Consider the following 18,297-nt stretch of genomic DNA (forward strand, 5'->3'; position numbering starts at 1 on the left):
AATGACGGAAGGCCTTTAGAGAGTCCATCATATGGATCTCCCTATCACATGGATTCGTATTTGCTGGAGGGAACAAAATTACGCCCTAGTTCTAATTTAGGTCAAACCAAAGTGGCTCCCACTGACATTCATAAAGTCAGATTTCTGGTGGGCTTTAATCGGCTAGGGGTTCCGTATGCATCCCTTTCCAGGGTTGTAGGGCCCACCAAGAAAGGAAGGGTCATCCAATGACCTTAAGGGACACCATGGAAATGATGTGCATTCAGTCATGGTGTGTGCAAGAGACACTAACGAGTGATCATGGGCCAAGTGCTTATGGCCCATGGTCGCAACACATCAAACATCCAATCATCACATGAAAAGGGAGGAATTGATCCAATCAATCAACTGTTGTAAAGCCCATTAAAAGGCCCATTTGAAATCCATAACATTAACAATTAATGTCTATTAGGTGTATGGGCTGAATTGCAGTTAGCAGTTCGACCCATACAACTTTTCTCACAAGTGTGGGCTTTTGCAGTTTTAATCCTTTTAAAACTGGGCTTTACAGGTGGGCCAAATTAATCCATGTAATTGAAAATCAGATTTGGACAAAAGTATGAGGAAAAATGGACTGAAAAATAGTCCCTTTCGAACCCCAAATTTGGTCCAAACAGTTTTGGTCCAGTCTAGTCCGAAATGGTCTGAAACTGATTTTCAATTCAAGAATTAATTCATGAAAAATCTGAAATTAATAATTTTGATTTTAGACAAACACAAATCAACTATGGACTGTTTGCACCACCTGCAAAACAGAGGTTAATCACTAGGGTTGCAGTTTCACAAACTACAAATCGCAGAGAATGATTTCTCCATCTGCAAATCTCTAGCGCTGCCTTCTTCTTCCTTCTTCTTTAATCAAGAAAATAAAAAAAAAAACAGAAATCCTATTTCTATTTATTAATTACATTCTTGATCAAATCCTATTTCTATTTCTATTTACAGACCGAATTGAATAAAAAAATAGAAAGGAAAAAGGGTGCGCAGACCATTTGCGCCAAATCTGCACAGTGATCTCTAGGTTCGAACAGTCCATTAAATCAAAATAAATAAAGAACTGTTCTAAATAAAATTTGGATTTAACAAAATTAATTTCAAATAAGTCATCCTTAACAAGAAACAATTTCTTGAAATAAAGAAAACAATCTGCGCAAATCTTGGTAGAACATCTTCTGTCCATCTGCACAGGTTCAGATCTGATTTTCCTTTTGGTTCAAGATTCGAACCAGGCTCTGATACCATTGAAAGAATGGTAGGATCCATCTAATTGATGCCATGAAGGGTGCATCGTGGGTGGGCGAATTTAAAAAATTTTCCTACCTTCTCCCAACTGGGAATCATATTCCCTAAATTTAGAATACAATATTCAAGGATTCTACTTGAACCATAATCGAACCATATCTGAAGCAAAAGAAAAAGGGAGGATTATACCTGATCCGGAGAAACAGTATCTCCCAAAGTTGGTGTTCACGCCCAAAGAAGAGACCAAGATCCGCTCCTACTGAAAATGACACAGTTGTGGATGGAACGGAACCAGCAGGGTGCGTCCTACACACTAGATCCTTCGTAAGAACCCACTGGAAACTCTGAACACCAAATCATTTTCAGTCTTTTCTACAAGACTGATGTCAAGAACTGATTTCTTGACTTCTTTCTTCTACAAAGATCGAACCTTGCAAGAGGGAATGGTGGCGGCTGGAGGAGAACTTCGGGGACGAAGATGGCTGGACAGCTTTTCTTCTCTCTGGAGTTTTGTGAGATCTAATCTCTGTATGCAGAAAGCTTTCTTCCTTACTATAAAACCCTTGGTTCAAAATCTGATATTTTCAAATTGGTTTTCTCCTCCTTCCTTCTTGATTAAGAAAACCTCCTAATTAGGAGTTATTCCAATCCAAATCAATATTTGGATAGGGGATTATCTTAATCCTATCTGCAAATTAAGTTAGTTTACTCCTAATCCTATCAGGAGGTTACCAGATTCAAATCTGATTTGAACTTGGTCTCCCAGAGTGGATAAGGTCAAAAGCCCAATCCTTTTACTAACATTAATCTCAGATTTGCCCCATAGATGGGTGATCATATCAGCTCAGCTCGTAATGGGCTTTTGGCCCATTAAGTGTTCAGTGTTTAAGTAGATTCCAATCTGCTGCCCAGTTGGGCTTCTTTGTATGGCGTGGGACCCAAGCATTGATCTACACACCAGCCACATGGGTTCGGCCCAGCCTTTATTACAAGGCCTAGCCGAATTCACTGAAAAGCTCAATGACCCCTTGAGCCCATCACATGGACCTTATGGGCCCAACACTTACATTAAGTGGTCCCTGGGCCAAGAAATCTTATAAAAACCCAAGGACTATGGCCAGGTGCAAGATTAGCCCATCAGGTATTATCCTAAATGGTCTTACACTTAACCTCTCAGCCCTTAATGATCAAGCACTACCCAACAAGAGAGGACCTCTCCCTTGGCTGCAAGGAACAATGCCGCACTCTCTACTCACATGGATCCTGGGAATTAAAACCATTTGCAAACCTTTTGAAATCTTACATATACATTTATATATATTAATTTTGCAAAACAAAATCCCAACGATTGAAATCAACTGCCGGCAGTTTGGTTTCCATCACAGAGAGTGCATTCCCGATCATTACCATTGTCCGACAAAGGGGTTGATCCTGTCACTATGATCACTTACTCAGATGAATTCTCAGACTGCCCCAACATGCCAAGTTTTTGACCCCCGCTAAGGATCTCACTGATTGACATATCAAAGACAGCCTGATCCGACACCTAGTGGAGTGTCATAATCGAGTCTAGGGGTCAGGTGTAATTTTCCAATTTTTCCCATCTGTCTCCAAGGTCCAGGACAATATTGGAAATCCGGTCCGGTTCAAGGATTCAAATAATCCCATACTGCACGTGCCTTGGGTCTTACCCTGATGGCGGAGACAAGCCGTCCCAACACTTAGTGGCACACCAGTATCAGCCTTGGCAGGATAAATCTCCCCAGACTTATCCAATGGTTGTGAACATTTAAAATTAATATGAGTCTTTATAAGTGTCCAGTTTTAGGGTCTTACACAGAAATATACCAAACAACATGAATCAAACATGCACTTTATTTATTTACACTAAATGTCAAAAGTACATCAAATTGGATTGAAGCTAAGGGCATACAAAACTATCTAACATCAAATTCCTTTACATTCCATCTAAAAATGAAAAAATAAAATTAATTGCAGACCAAGAATGTATAAATAAATCAACAGGTGCAAAGATTTCTTGCGCCATTTAAAGAATTCTATCTCCACCATTTGAATATTCCAAAATCCAAGAAAAATATATAAAACTATTCTAAATATAGAATACATTAATAAAGATTTAATTTTAGATCATTCGCCCAATAATTGGGAACCGATTTCCTAGAAAAATGTTAATTACGCAAATCGGGTAGAGCGCCTTCCGCCCATTAGCACAGATCCAAATCTAGTTTAATTCGATGCAAGATTTGTACCTGGCTCTGATACCACTGAAGGAATGAGAGATCCATCGTGTGGATGGCCAAACTCCGCAGGAAGGTTGGGCAAATTTTCAAAATTTCTCTCTCCCATCTGGGAATCATAATCCCTATTTTAGAAAATTGTTTTTTCAATGATCAATCTTGAACCAAACTAGACGATACCTGAAACCAAAAAGGAGGATAGGGATATACCTGGTATGCAGTAATAGTAACTCCCAATGGTTGTGTTCACACCCAAGGAGAAAACAAAAAACTACTTCCATTAAAGTTGACATAGTGTGAGGTGAAGCAAAATAAGTAGGACGACTTTTCAACAAGAACTGAATGGGGTAGAGGTCTGGTGAGCATGACTTAAGATTGCTTCTTCTACCAAGAAGCAATATCAAGAATAGTTCTTGATCAGTCCCACAAGTGGAGATCGAAATGGGTAGGGGATGCAAGAACAGATAGAACTCTGCAGATTGTTGTATCTTGTTTGGTGTGTTTTGCATGTCCCCCCTGCTCTCTTATTTATAGCCTTAAAAAGACAACCTCCTAATCTGATTAGCAGTTTCCAGATCCAAATATTTATTTGGATCTGGACTCTTTAAGTGATATGGATAATCCCTTATCTTATATGTAGTTTAAGATCAGCTTGATCCTAATCAAATTAAGAGTTTTCTGATACAAATCTTTATTTGGATCTAGACTCTTTAAGTGGATAAGACTTATCCTCTTATCCTTATTTGCTTATCCAAACCTAGATTTGCCCCTATTTAATTAATCTAATTAACCCAGTTTGAAATTGGGCTTTAGGCCCATTAAGTTTATGTGCTCACTTAACCTCTTAACTTGTTGTCCATTTGGCTCTCCTTGTATTGCGGGGGACCCAAACATTGATCTATACATCAGCCACATGGGTTCAGCCCAGCCTTTGTTACAAGGCCTAGCCAAATTCATTGTAGGAGACAGTGAACTCCTAAGTCCATCACCATGGGCTCTTAAAGGGCCCAACATTTACACTAAATGGTCATTGGGTCCAGCCACCTTATGAAAACCCAAGGACTGTGGGCAGATGCAAGATTAGCCCATCAGGTATTACCCTCAATGGTCTTACACTTAACCTCTCAACCCATAATGATCAAACATTGTCTGATAAGAGAGAACCTCTCCCTCGGTTATAAGGTACAATGTTGTCTTCTCTAATCACATCGATCCCGGGAATTAAAACCTTTTGCAAATATTTTGAAACCATAATATATATATATATATATATATATATATATATATATATAAATATATTTTGCAAAAGAAAATTTCAACGGTTGAAATCAACTACTATCAGTTTAAGTTTCCATCAAAGAGAGTGCATCCCCGATCATTCACTTTGTTCAACAAACAGGCTGATCCTATCACTATGATCACCCACTCAGATGATTTCTTGGACTATCCCAACATACCCAGGTTTTGACCCCCTCTAAGGATCTCACTGATTGGCATATCAAAGACAGCCCAATCGGATACCTAGTGTAGTACCATAATCGAATATAGGGATCAGGTGTAACATTCCAGTTTTTCCCATCTATCTCCAAGGTCCAAGGCAATACTAGAATTTTGGTCCAGTTCAGGGCTTCAAGAAAACCCACATTACATGTACCTCAGGTCTCACCCTAGCAGTTGAGACAATCCACCCCAACCAACTAGGCGGTACATCAGTGTCAGCTTTGGCAGGACAAATCTCCCTAGATTTATCCAACAGCTGTGAAGATTCTAATATAACATGAGTCTCATAAGTGTCCAATTTAAGGGTATTACAATAAATGTACTTTATTCATTTACAATAAATTTCAAAGGGTACATCAATCTGAGTGGAGTTGTGGGCATAACTATCTAACAAACCCATCATATCGTGAACCCCAAGGTACCATGAGAGAGTCTTCCATTTTAAGATAGGCCCCTCCCACATCGGTTGATGACACCCCTATCATCTTATGAAGCAATCCAACAAACTGAACTAGCAAATGGATAGCCCAATTTTATGTTGCATCTCCTCTTTGCCAATTCAGTCCATCTTCATGCTAATAACAGAAGGCCTTTAGAGAATTCATCATATGAAATACCCTACCACTTGCACTTATATTAATTGGAGGGAACAAATTAAAACATCCCTAGATCTGATTTAGGTTAAACCAAAGTAGCTTCCACTGGCTTTCATAAAGTCAAATTCGAATGGGCCCAAAATGGGCTATGGTTCCGCACGGTTCCGCTTAGGGAAGAAGCTAATCTAGAGCTCATTGAGAAGGAAGATCATCCAATGATCTTTAAGGCACCATGGCAATGATGTGCATTCATCCATGGTGTTTACAGAGAGCCACTAGCAATTAAATATGAGCCAAGTACTTATGGCCCATGCACGAATCACATTCAGCACATCACAAAAATCACATTTACAAATTGATCCAATCAATTAGATTGTTTGTGAAACCCTTAATTATTTTAAGTTAACACAAAATCAGCACATTATAGGCCCATATATTATCAAATAATACTATTTGGTTATATGGGCTAAACTACAAAAGGTAGTTTGGCCAATACAACAGTTGGGGTTTTTGCTTTAACTTAACATAAATTAGGTTTTACAGGGGAGGGCAGAACTGTATCATGTGATGGGACATCAAACCCCTAGCCCATAATCGAATTTGAGTCACTTAAAATGTGACCCATGGGGCTGAAAATAGACCCCATTGAACCATGGGTTCGGTCCCAACTAGTTTGGACCAAATTAGGTTAATTCGGCTTAGGGTTTGGTGTCCAAAACATGTTACAATTTTCAAGATTTTGATTTGAATTAATTATCAGCCAAAATTGGCATCCAACCACAGCAAGAAAACATATCACATAGGGTTGCAAGTGTGATGCTCTGAATCTGATCCGGATGAACTACAAAAGAAAAGGGTTATTCACAGATTGCAGATTTCTTTTCTGTAAAAACTTCTTCTTCTCCTCCACGCGCTCCAACAAGTCATCCAATGTAAAAAATTAGAAAAAACTTAATTTTTTATTAATTACATCATACCAAATCCTATACATTTTGTCTAAAATTAAAATAAAAAAATTATTTACAGACCAAATTGAATAGAATGAAATTGTAGGATGCACAAATCTTGGCGCCAATAAAGAATTTGATCTCCATCACACCAACAACCCAAAAATCAAGAAATAAACATAGAACCATTCTAAAATTATTTCAGAATAATAAAGAATTAATTTTAGATCAAAACGCCTAAAACCGAGAATCGATTTCTCAGAAAATCTACTAATTGTGCAAATCGGGTAGAACAATCCTATTGATTTGGATTTTGATTCAGATATATTTTATTTTGGTTCAAGATTGAAGTAAGCTTTGATACCACTGAAGGAGAGGGAGATCCATCATATGGATGGCCAAACCATGCAGGGTGTTTGGTTAAATTTTCAAAAATTTATTTTCTTCCTTCCGGGAGTCGTATTCCCAATTTTAGAAAAATTGCATTTTTCAAGGATCGCTCATTATCCAAATCAGACCAGATTTGAAACCAAAAGAAAGCGAGAGCAATACCTAATACAGAATCCAAACATGTAGCTCCCAAAGTAGGTGTTCACGCCCAAAGAGGGCACCGAAACCCGCTTTCACTGAAGATGGCACAGCTTAAGATGAAGCAAGTTCAGTAATGCAGTCCTTCAGCAAGAATTGCAATCCAACGGCTTGGATCAAGCAAGGGAGGTGAGCATTAAATCAGATCACATTTTTCTTGAAAAAATCAGAATCAGAACTGATCTCTATCATTTCAAGAATGGAGGTCGAATTAGAGTTAGGGCGGCAAGAGCAAAAGGAGAGAGGGAGAACTGAGAGCAGTGTGTAAAACTAGATTTGGAGCTTCCAAGATTTGGATCATGACTCTTTAAGTGGATAAGACTTATCTTCTTATCCTTATCTGCTAATCCAAACCCATGTCTCTATCCAAATTCTTCCATACTGATTAATCCAATTAATCTAGTTTATTATGGGCCTTAGGCCCATTAAGCAAGTAGGCTCATGTCCCATTTTGATTACTGGCTAACTTGGTTCTCTTGGTATGGCGTGGGAACCTAACATTCATCTTCACAAAAGCCATATCGGTTCAGCCGAGCTTTTGTAAGCCTGGCCGAATTTACTGCTAAATGCAATGAACCCCTAAGTCCATCAATATGGGCTCTTAATGGGCCCAACATTTACACTTAATGGTCCTTGAGTCCAATCACCTTATGAAGGCCCAAAGACTATGGTCTTAAGTGAGATTAGCCCATCAGGTATATAAGCCCTAAATGGTCTTACACTTAACCTCTCATCCCTTAATGATCAAACACTGCCTAACAAGAGAGGACCTCTCCCCTGGCTGCAAGGTAAAGTGTCACACTCTCTGCTCGGATGGATCTCGAGAATTAAAACCTTTTTGCAAACATTTTCTTAAAACATAATATATGTATATATATTCATATAAATATATTTTGCAAAACAAATCTCAAACACGGTTGAAATCAACTACTGACAGTTTTGGTTTCCATTAGAGAGAGTGCAGTCTCTGATCATTCACTTTATCCGACAAAGGGGCTGATCCTGTCACTATGATCATTGAAGGAATGGAAGATCCATCAAATGGATGGCTGAACCCTATAGGAAGATTGGGCAAGTTTTCAAAAATTTCTTCACTCCCATCTAAGAATCATATTCCCAATTTAGAAAATTGCATTTTCAAGGTTCATTCTTGTAACTAAACCAGACCAAATTTGAAACCAAGAATAGGGAGGGATATACTTGATACGGAATCCATGCAAAATCTCCTCCCAACACAGGTGTTCAAGCCCAAAGAGTGTACCAAATTGCTTCTTCTAGCAAGAAACAATATCAAGATCAAATCTTGATCAGATCCAAGAATTGGAGATCGAATAGGGTAGGGCGACAAGAGCAGGGAGAAAAAGAACTGAAGGCAAAAATTAGTCAAACTGAGTTGTCTTCTGTAATGTCTATGTGTTGTTGTCTATTTCAGATCCACCCTGCTCTCTATTTATAGCCTTAAAGAGACAACCTCCTAATCTGATTAGAAGTTTCCTGGTTCAACTCTTTATTTGGATCTGAACACTTTAAGTGATAAGAATAATCCCTTATCTTATTTGCAATTCAAGAATAGCTTATTCCTAATCAAATTAGGAGTTCCCTGATCCAAATCATTATTTGGATTTGGACTCTTTAATTTGATAAGAGTTATCCTCTTATCCTTATCTACTGATCCAAACCTAGATCCGCCCTTATTTAATTAATCCAATTAACCTAGTTCGAAATGGGCTTTTAGGCTCACTTCCCTTTAATGCGGGCTAGCTTGGCTCTCCTGATCCATTAGGTATAACCCTCAATGGTCTTACACTAAACCTCTCAGCCCTTGATGGTCAAGCACTACCCAACAAGAGAGGACCCCTCCCTCGGCTACAAGGTATAGTGTTGCACTCTCTACTCATATGGATCCCAGGAATTAAAACCTTTTGCAAACATATTGAAACCATAATATATATAAGTATATCTCTATATAAATATATTTTGCAATACCAAATTTTAAACACATTTGAAATCCACTACCAAAAGTTTAGGTTTCCATCGAGAGAGTGCATTTTTCCGATCATTCACTTTGTCCGACAAAGGGGCTAGTCCTATCATTATGAGCACCCACTCAGATGAATTCTCGGACTGTCCCAACATACCCAGGTTTTGACCCCCTATAAAGATCTCACTGATTTGCCCATCAAAGACAGCCCAATCTGACACCTAGTGCAGTATCATAATCGAGTCTAGGGGTCAGGTGTAACATTCCAGTTTTGTCTATCTATCTCCAAGGGCCAAGGTAATACTGGAATTTGGTTCAGTTCAGGGTTTCAAGAAAACCCACACTGTATGCACCTCAGGTCTCACCCTAGCAGTTGAGACAAGCCACCCCAACCAACTTGGTGACACATCAGTGTCAACCTTGGCAAGATAAATCTTCCCAGATCTATCCAACGGCTGTGAAGATTCTAAACCTACACAAGTCTCATATATGTCTAGTTTAAGGGTATTACATAGAAACATATCACAATAACATGAATAAATTATGTACTTTATTCATTTACAATAAATGTCAAAGCATACACCAATCTGGGCTAGACTGGTATCTACTTACTACACTCACAGCCTGAGCAATGTATGGCCAAGTGCACAGCATAGCATACATGATGCTCACTACGGTAGAGGCATAGGGAACTTCTTTCATGCCCTCAATCTCCTCAGGTGTCTTGGGAGACATACCCTTGGAGAGAGTGACTCCGTGCCTGACAGGAACATTTCCTTTTTTGGAGTTCTCCATACTGTATCTCTTGACTATCTTGTTAATGTAAGTAGACTGGGGTAATCCTATTATCCTCTTCAATCTATCTCTATATAATCGAAGTCTCATAATGTAAGAGGCTTCTCCAAGATCTTTCATGGAGAATTGCTACAAAAGCCATACTTTCACCATAGCCAACATTCATACATCATTCCTAGTGAGTAGAATGATGTCTACATACAGAACTAAGAACGCAACCTTATCCCCGCTGGTTTTCCTGTAAACATAGGACTCATTCGGAATTTGCTCAAATTCAAACTATTTGATAGTAGAGTCAAACAGGTTGTTCCAGCTCCTATAAACTTGCTTAAGTCCACATATGGCTTGATTAAGTTTATATACCATGTGTTCCTAACCTACAGCTGTAAAACCATGTGGTTACTGCATTTAGTTATCTTCAATAAGATCTCCATTCATGAATGCGGTTTTGACATCCATTTTCCAAATCTCATAGTCATGGTATGCTGTTATGCTAGCAGAATCCTAATGGATTTAAGCATGGCCACAAGTGAAAAGGTTTCCTCATAATCGATTCCCACTTTCTAAATGTACGCTTTTGCCCCAAGATGAACCTTGTAGGTCTCAACTTTAACATCGGGGCCCTTCTTCCTCTTATAGATCCATTTGCAACCAATTGCTTTTACCCTAGGGGGCTTACTAGAGTCCAAACTCCATTGGCCTCCATTGAGTCAATCTCAGCCCTTATGGCATCTATCCACTTCAAGGAATCTATGTCCAACATAGCTTTCGTATAAGTCACGGGATCCTCCTCACTGGTCATTGCTTCCACCAAGTAACTTTCTTGGTCATAACCGTAATGAACTGGAGGCCTAGATGCCGGGGTAGATCTCCTAGGTTGGTTATTAACTAGAGCTTGTGGGACATCTCCCACTACCAATGAGCTCTCCACATCAACAACAACTTCCTGATGATGATTGTTCAGGATGTAATCTTCCTCCAAGAAATGGGCATTTCAACTATAGAATACCTTCTACTCTCCTGGGTCAAAGATTAAATACCCTACAAAGCCTTTTGGGAAACCTATAAATAGGCAATGACTGGTCTTAGATTCCAATTTATCAGCACTTGTTCTTTTAACATGTGATAGACAACCCCAAATCTTCAAATGTCTTACACTTGGTTTCTTACTGGTCCAAATCTCATATGGAGTCTTCAAAACAAATTTGATTGGAACTCGGTTCAGCACGTATATCACAGTCTCTAATGCATTACCCCAAAAGGATGTGGGTAATTCCAAGTATATGAGAAGTGATCAGACCATATCCTATAAATTCTGATTCCTCCTCTCTGACACACTATTTAACTATGGTGTAGCGGGAGGAGCTAGTTGTGATACTATCCAATTTTTCTTTAAGTCGTCCTTAAATTCGTCAGAGAGATATTTGCCCCCCCGATCTGATCAAAAGGCCTTAATGTGTCTCCCTAACTATTTCTTGACCTCTTGTCCGAACTCTTTGAACTTTTTAAAGGATTTAGACTTATGTCTCATTAGGTACACGTAACCATACCAAGAATGACCATTGGTAAATGTTATGAAATAAGCATGCTAGTTACGTGTCCTAACATTCATGGGACCACATACATCAGTATATATAAGGTCAAGTATGCTTGTTAGGGCTGTTCATAAGGAGGCCCAACCCGACTAAACCGACCAACCCAAACCGACCCAACCCGAGTTGGTCAGGTTTTCTTTAGCATCAGTTGGTTTTGGGTTATAAAAAATCATAAACCGATGATTCAGTTCAGTTTTAATTTTCATGTGTGAAAACTGAAACTAACCCAACCTGAACCGGCTTATTAGTTAGTTCCTACTTAGTAGTTACAACCTACTTAGTTCCTACTTAACTAAGTTGTCTCTATCATAGTTACAAAAGCAACTAAGTCACCACTAAGTAGAGCCGAAACCAACCCAAACTGGCTCAAACAGATCAGGTCGGTTTTGCTTAACATAGGGTTGATTTTGGTTTCAATTTCAAGTAACCTGACCAGGTCGGGTCGGTTGGAAAAACATCAGTAAACCGACCCAACCCGACTCGTGAACAGCCCTAGCGCTTGTTGATCTTTTAGGCCTACCGTTAAATGGTTGTTTTGTCATCTGACCCTGAAGGCAAGGTTCATAGGTTGGAAGATCTTCTATAGTTAGAAAATTTAAATGACCATCATTTACCAATCTTGTGATACAATCTATGTTAATGTGGCAAAGTTGGTAATGCCATAGGCACGTGGGATTAATTGTCGATCTTTTCTTGGGGTTATTATCTGAGATAGTTTCGGTTATATTTGTTTCTAGAGAAGGATGGGGAACATAGAGATCATTCTCAAATTCTCCATATGCGAGGAATTTGTTATTCCTTTTGATAGTAATCACATTATTAAAAAAAATAGATAACCATCCACACATAGTTTTGAAATAGAAATCAAATTTCTTCTCGAATTAGGTACATAAAGACAATCTTTTAATGTAATTATTCATTCTTTGAAATACAATTCTATAATTCGTATGGTTGTAGTTGCAACACTTGCAGAAGTTCCTAAGTAAAGAATTACTTCTCCGTCACTCAATCTTTTGTTTGTCCTGAACCCCTGTAATGTATTACATGCATGAGTAGAAGCCCCGGAATGAATACACCAGGAAGCAGTAGTGACCAACATATTGGTCTCCAGGTACTGAGGGTAGCTCCTCTTCTAGTGTTCGGTTTGCTTGTAGAAGTGATAGGCGTTTGATGCCTTATCCTTCTTCTACTTTTTAGACTAGCTTGTTTTCTTCTAAAGTTTCTTCTTTGCCTTCATCTTCTTCTTGCCCGATTTTCTACCTTCAACTAGCATGGCTATGGGCTCATCATTCTTTATCAGTTCTTCGGCCCTCTACAACATATTGCTAAGTTTCTGAAGGCTACATTTAGCCTTATATATTGTAATTCATTATGAACTGATTGAATGAAGGATGCAAAGAGTTCAGGATGGCATCAACTTTGGTGACATGATCTAGCCCGGATCTAAGAGCCTCTAGTTCATTGATGTATCCCACCATCTTAAAACAATGGTCATGAACTAGTTGGTTCTTAGACATTTGTGTAGTCATAAACTGCTTTAGGACCTTCTGACGAGTAGAACAATTCTACTCTTCATACATGGTCCTTAGACTATCCAAGATATCCTTGGAAACTTTGATCTGATCGTACTGTCATTTTATCCGATTGTCTAAAGAGGCTATGATGTAGCACTGGGCAAGAGAGTTTTTCTCTTCTCATTCTTGATATTCCCCCCTACGGGCCTCAGAAGCTTTATCACCCGAACGATCTAGAGCAGGGTTTTTAGCAAATTTGTCCAATTTATCAAATGTCAGAACTAGCATAAGGTTACGATACCAATCAGTGAAATTTGGGGTCTTAAGCTTATTATCATCCGATAGTGTGGCGAATTGTCTGTTTGCCATTTTTGATAAAAGGCAAAGCAAATATTAGTTCACAACCTGATTTGGTTCATGTTATCTACACATATATGACTTTTAAACTATGTTTTTTTCCATTTATTCATCTCTGAGATTTCCCTCCTATCTCAATGATTAAGACTATGAACTATGTCTCTGGAAATGTGGGAAACCACATACAGTGCATGGAGACAATTGTTTTAGCTACATAACCCCACCACCTTCAGTGAAGGATCACATCCACTCATCTCATGAGCTTTCCCTTTGGCCTCTGTCAGACAAGGTTCATTGCCATTTTAGGTTAAACCTTTCTATCCAATAAGTGCTTATCCATCATATTCGTGAATGTCAAGGTACTATGAGAGAGTCTTCCATTTTAGGATAGGCACTTCCCACATCGGTCTATGATGCCCCTATCATCTTATGAAACAATCCAACAAATCCAACACCAAACAGATAGCCCAATTTTATGGTGCATCTCCTCATTATTGAAGGACCCATCTTCATGCTAATGATGGAAGGCCTTTAGAGAGTTCATAATATGAATCTCCCTATCACATGCACTTATATTTTAGTGGAAGGAACGAAATATTATGCCCTAGTTTTATTTAGGTCAAACCAAAGTGGCTCCCACTGGCTTTCTCAAAGCCAGATTTAAATGGGCCCTGAATGGCTAGGGTTCCACATTATTCCTCTTGGGGAGGAAGCTGATGTGGAGCCATCAAATGGGGAGATCATCCAATGATCATATGGACACCATGGAAATTATGTGCATTCAGCCATGGTATGCAAAAGAGCCACTATCGAATTAATCATGGGCCAAGTACTTATGGCCCATGTACGTAGCATATCACACATCCATACATCACATGCATGAAATAAATTGATCCAATCAATTAAAATATTTGTAAAACCCTTAATTAATTAGATTAAATTAGTATCAACCCAACAGAGCCCATATTGTTATCATATAACATTATCTAGGTACATGGGCTGTACTACAAAATGCAGTTCGACCCATGTAGCTAAATCAGGGTTGATTCAGTTTTATCATATTAAAACTAGGTTTTTATAGAGGTTGGCCGAATTAAAACTTGAAATGGGCCATCAACCCTCTGGCCTAAATTGAATTAGGGTCAGAAAAAACAAACCCCATCGAACCAAGAATTTGGTCCAACCAGTTTTGACCAAATCTGGTACAAATCGGCCCAAATTTTGGTGTCCAAATCAAGATTTAATTCATGAATAATGATCTAAAAAATAAATTAATTCAAGATAATCAAATTATCAAGAAAACAAAAACAGAGGGCTGCATTGTGATTTCATTGAACATCCTACAAACCTGCAAAGAATAGTTAATCGCAGATTACAGAATCGATATCTACAAAATCATTGATCATAGAACTTCTTTCTACAAAATCTTCCTCTCCTCTGTTCCGCACTCCAAAAATCTCTAGATGGAAATAAAATACAAAAATCTAAATTTTCTATTATTACATCAGATTGAATTCCTATTTAATTTGTCTAAAAGTAATAAAAAAATTATTTACAGACCAAATTGAATGGAAAAGAAATAGTAGGGTGCACCAATCTTGGCACCAAAAAGATTTGATCTCCATCACATGTGCAGCCCAAGAATTCAAGAAACATTCATAGAACAATTCTATAAATATGATAGAACAATAAAGATTAATTTTCTAGATCATTCGCCCATAATCTGAGAACCAATTCCTAGAAAAAAATGCTAACTGCGCAAATCGGGTAGAATGCTTTCTGCCCATTTGCACAGATCCAGATCTGATCTAATTTGGTTCAAGACTTGAACCAGACTCTGATACCACTGAAGGAATGGGAGATCCATCATATGGATGGCGAACCCTGTAGGAAGTTTGGGCAAAATTTCAAAAATTTTTTCACTCCCATCCGGGAATCATATTCCCAATTTAGAAAACTGCATTTTCAAGGTTTGCTCTTCTAACCAAATCGGACCAAATCTGAAACCAAGAAAGGGAAGGATATACTTGATACGGAATCCATGCAAAAGTTCCTCCCAACACAAGTGTTCATGCCCAAAGAGTGTACCAAATCCTCCCAATGCAGGATCAATAGTTCTTTACCAAGAACTTGTGATTCTTCAGCAAGAATCAAATGGGGTAGTGAGAACATCTTCAAAATTGTTTATTCTAGCAAGAAACAATATCGAGATCAATTCTTGATCAGATCCAAGAATTGCAGATCGAACAGGGTAGGGTGGCAAGAGCAGGGAGAAAAATAACCGAAGGCAAAAATCAATAAAATTGAGTTGTCTTCTATAATGTTTGTGTTGTTGTATTTTTCAGAGATGCCCTACTCTCTATTTATAGCCTTAAAGAGACAACCTCCAAATCTGATTAGGAGTCTCCTGATCCAAATCTTTATTTGGATCTGAACTCTTTAAGTGATAAGGATAATCCCTTATCTTATCTGCAGTTCAAGATCAACTTATTCCTAATCAAATTAGGAGTTACCTGATCCAAATCTTTATTTGGATATTGACTCATTAAGTGGATAAGAGTTATCCTCTTATCCTTATCTACTGATCCAAGCCCATATCCGCCCTATTTAATTAATCCAATTAACCCAATTCGAAATGGGCTTTTAGACCCATTAAGCTTTCAAACTCACTTCCCTTTAATGCTGGCTAGCTTGGCTCTCTTTGTATGGCGTGGGACCCTAACATTGATCTACACATCAGCCACATGGGTTGAGCCTAGCCTCTGTTACAAAGCCTGGCCGAATTCACTGTTGAATACAGTGAACCCTTGAGTCCATCACTACGGGCTTTTAGTGGGCCTAACATTTACACTAAATGGTCCTCGGGTCCAACCATCTTATGAAGGCCCAAGGACTATGGGCAGCAAGATTAGCCCATCAAGTATAACCCTCAATGGTCTTACACTTAACCTCACAGCCCTTGATGATCAAACACTATCGGACAACAGAGGACCTCTCCCTCAACTATAAGGTATAGTGCTGCACTCTCTACTCATATGGATCCCGGGAATTAAAACATTTTGCAAACATTTTGAAACCATAATATATATATAAGTATATCTCTATATAACTATATTTTCCTAAACCAAATTTCAAACACATTTGAAATCCATTGCCAGTAGTTTAGGTTTCCATCAAAGAGAGTACATTTTCCCGATCATTCACTTTGTCTGACAAAGGGGCTGATCATGTCACTATGATCACCCACTCGGATGATTTCTCGGATTGTCCCAACATACCCATGTTTTTATCCCCTCTAAGGATATCACTCATTGGCACATCAAAGACAACCCAATCTGACACCTAGTATAGTATCGTAATCGAGTCTAGGGGTCAGGTGTAACATTTCAGTTTTGCCCATCTATCTCCAAGGTATAGGGCAATACTAGAATTTGGTCCGGTTCAAGGTTTCAAGAAAACCCAAACTATATGCACCTCAAGTCTCACCCTGCCAGCTAAGACAAGCCACCCCAACCAACTTGGCGGCACATCAGCGTCAGCCTTGGTAGGATAAATCTCCCCAGATCTATCCAACGACTGTAAAGATTCTAAGCTAACACAAGTCTCATACGCATCCAGTTTAAGGGTATTACACAGAAACACACCATAATAACATGAATCAATTATGTACTTTATTCATTTACAATAAATGTCAAAACATACACCTATCTGATTGGAGCTAAGGGCATAACTATCTAACAATCACCCATTCGACTAAATTCTCAAACTACCCCAACATACCCAAGTTTTGACCCCCAAAGGATCTCACTGATTGGCATATCAAAGATAGCTTAACCCAACACCTAGTGTAGTACCATAATCGAGTCTAGGGGTTAAGTGTAACTTTTCAGTTTTGCCCACCAGTCTCCAAGGTCTAGAGCATAACTGAAAAATGGTTTGGGTTCAGTGTTTCAAGCAAACACACATTGCATGTGCTTCGGGTCTAACCCTAGCAGTTGAGATAAGCTACCCCAACTGACTTGGCAGCACATTAATGTTAGCCTTGACAAGATAAACCTCCCCAAGTCTATCCAACGGTTGTGAACATTCTAAACTAACATGAGTCTCATAAGTGTCCAGTTTAAGGGTAATTACAGAAAAACACACCAAGTATAACATGAATCAATTATGTACTTTTATTCATTTACAATAAATGTCTAATGTACCATCAATCTGATTGGTGTTAAGGGCATACACTGTCTAACAGATATGTACATGGGCTTTTCTCCATCCCCTCTGTAGCTATGTTAATCTCTTCTAAAGGTTCTTGCACTGCATTGGTGGAATCTCTCATGCACTTGTGAGGTGCTTGGATTTCATTGCAATATTCCAATGTTTCTTCTTTTTGTTCTTGTTATTGTGAGTAAGTCTTTAGTGTTTCTGGTCTGATTATTGTTTATGTATTTAGTGCATTCTATCATCATACCTTCAATGTTTGCAATACTTGTTCAAATTGCGATGCATTTTTTTGTGATGAAACTACTACAATATCTTTTTGTGGAAATAGCCTGGTGAAATAGTTCCGGTTGAAGCATCGTTCATGGATACAATTTCATTGAGAGAAAGTTTCAATTATTTCATTCAAAGCATGTGATTCAAAGATGACCTCTTATGGCCACACACACACACACACACACACACACACACACACATATATATATTGGAAAAAATTTAGCAAAAATTAAAAATTGTGATAAGATTACCTTCTCATTCTAGTAGATTCGAATATCATAGGATGATCCATAATATTTTTATAAAGTCATACCTCATGGATGGCCTTCTTAACTGTTGGTGGTTCACTGTCCTCGTAATCCATGACAATGGTGTAATAACTTTTCCATCATCA

The sequence above is a fragment of the Nelumbo lutea genome, chromosome 3 (assembly GCF_056320005.1).
Source record: "Nelumbo lutea isolate HS-2025 chromosome 3, American lotus-T2T, whole genome shotgun sequence".
Lineage (NCBI taxonomy): Eukaryota > Viridiplantae > Streptophyta > Magnoliopsida > Proteales > Nelumbonaceae > Nelumbo > Nelumbo lutea.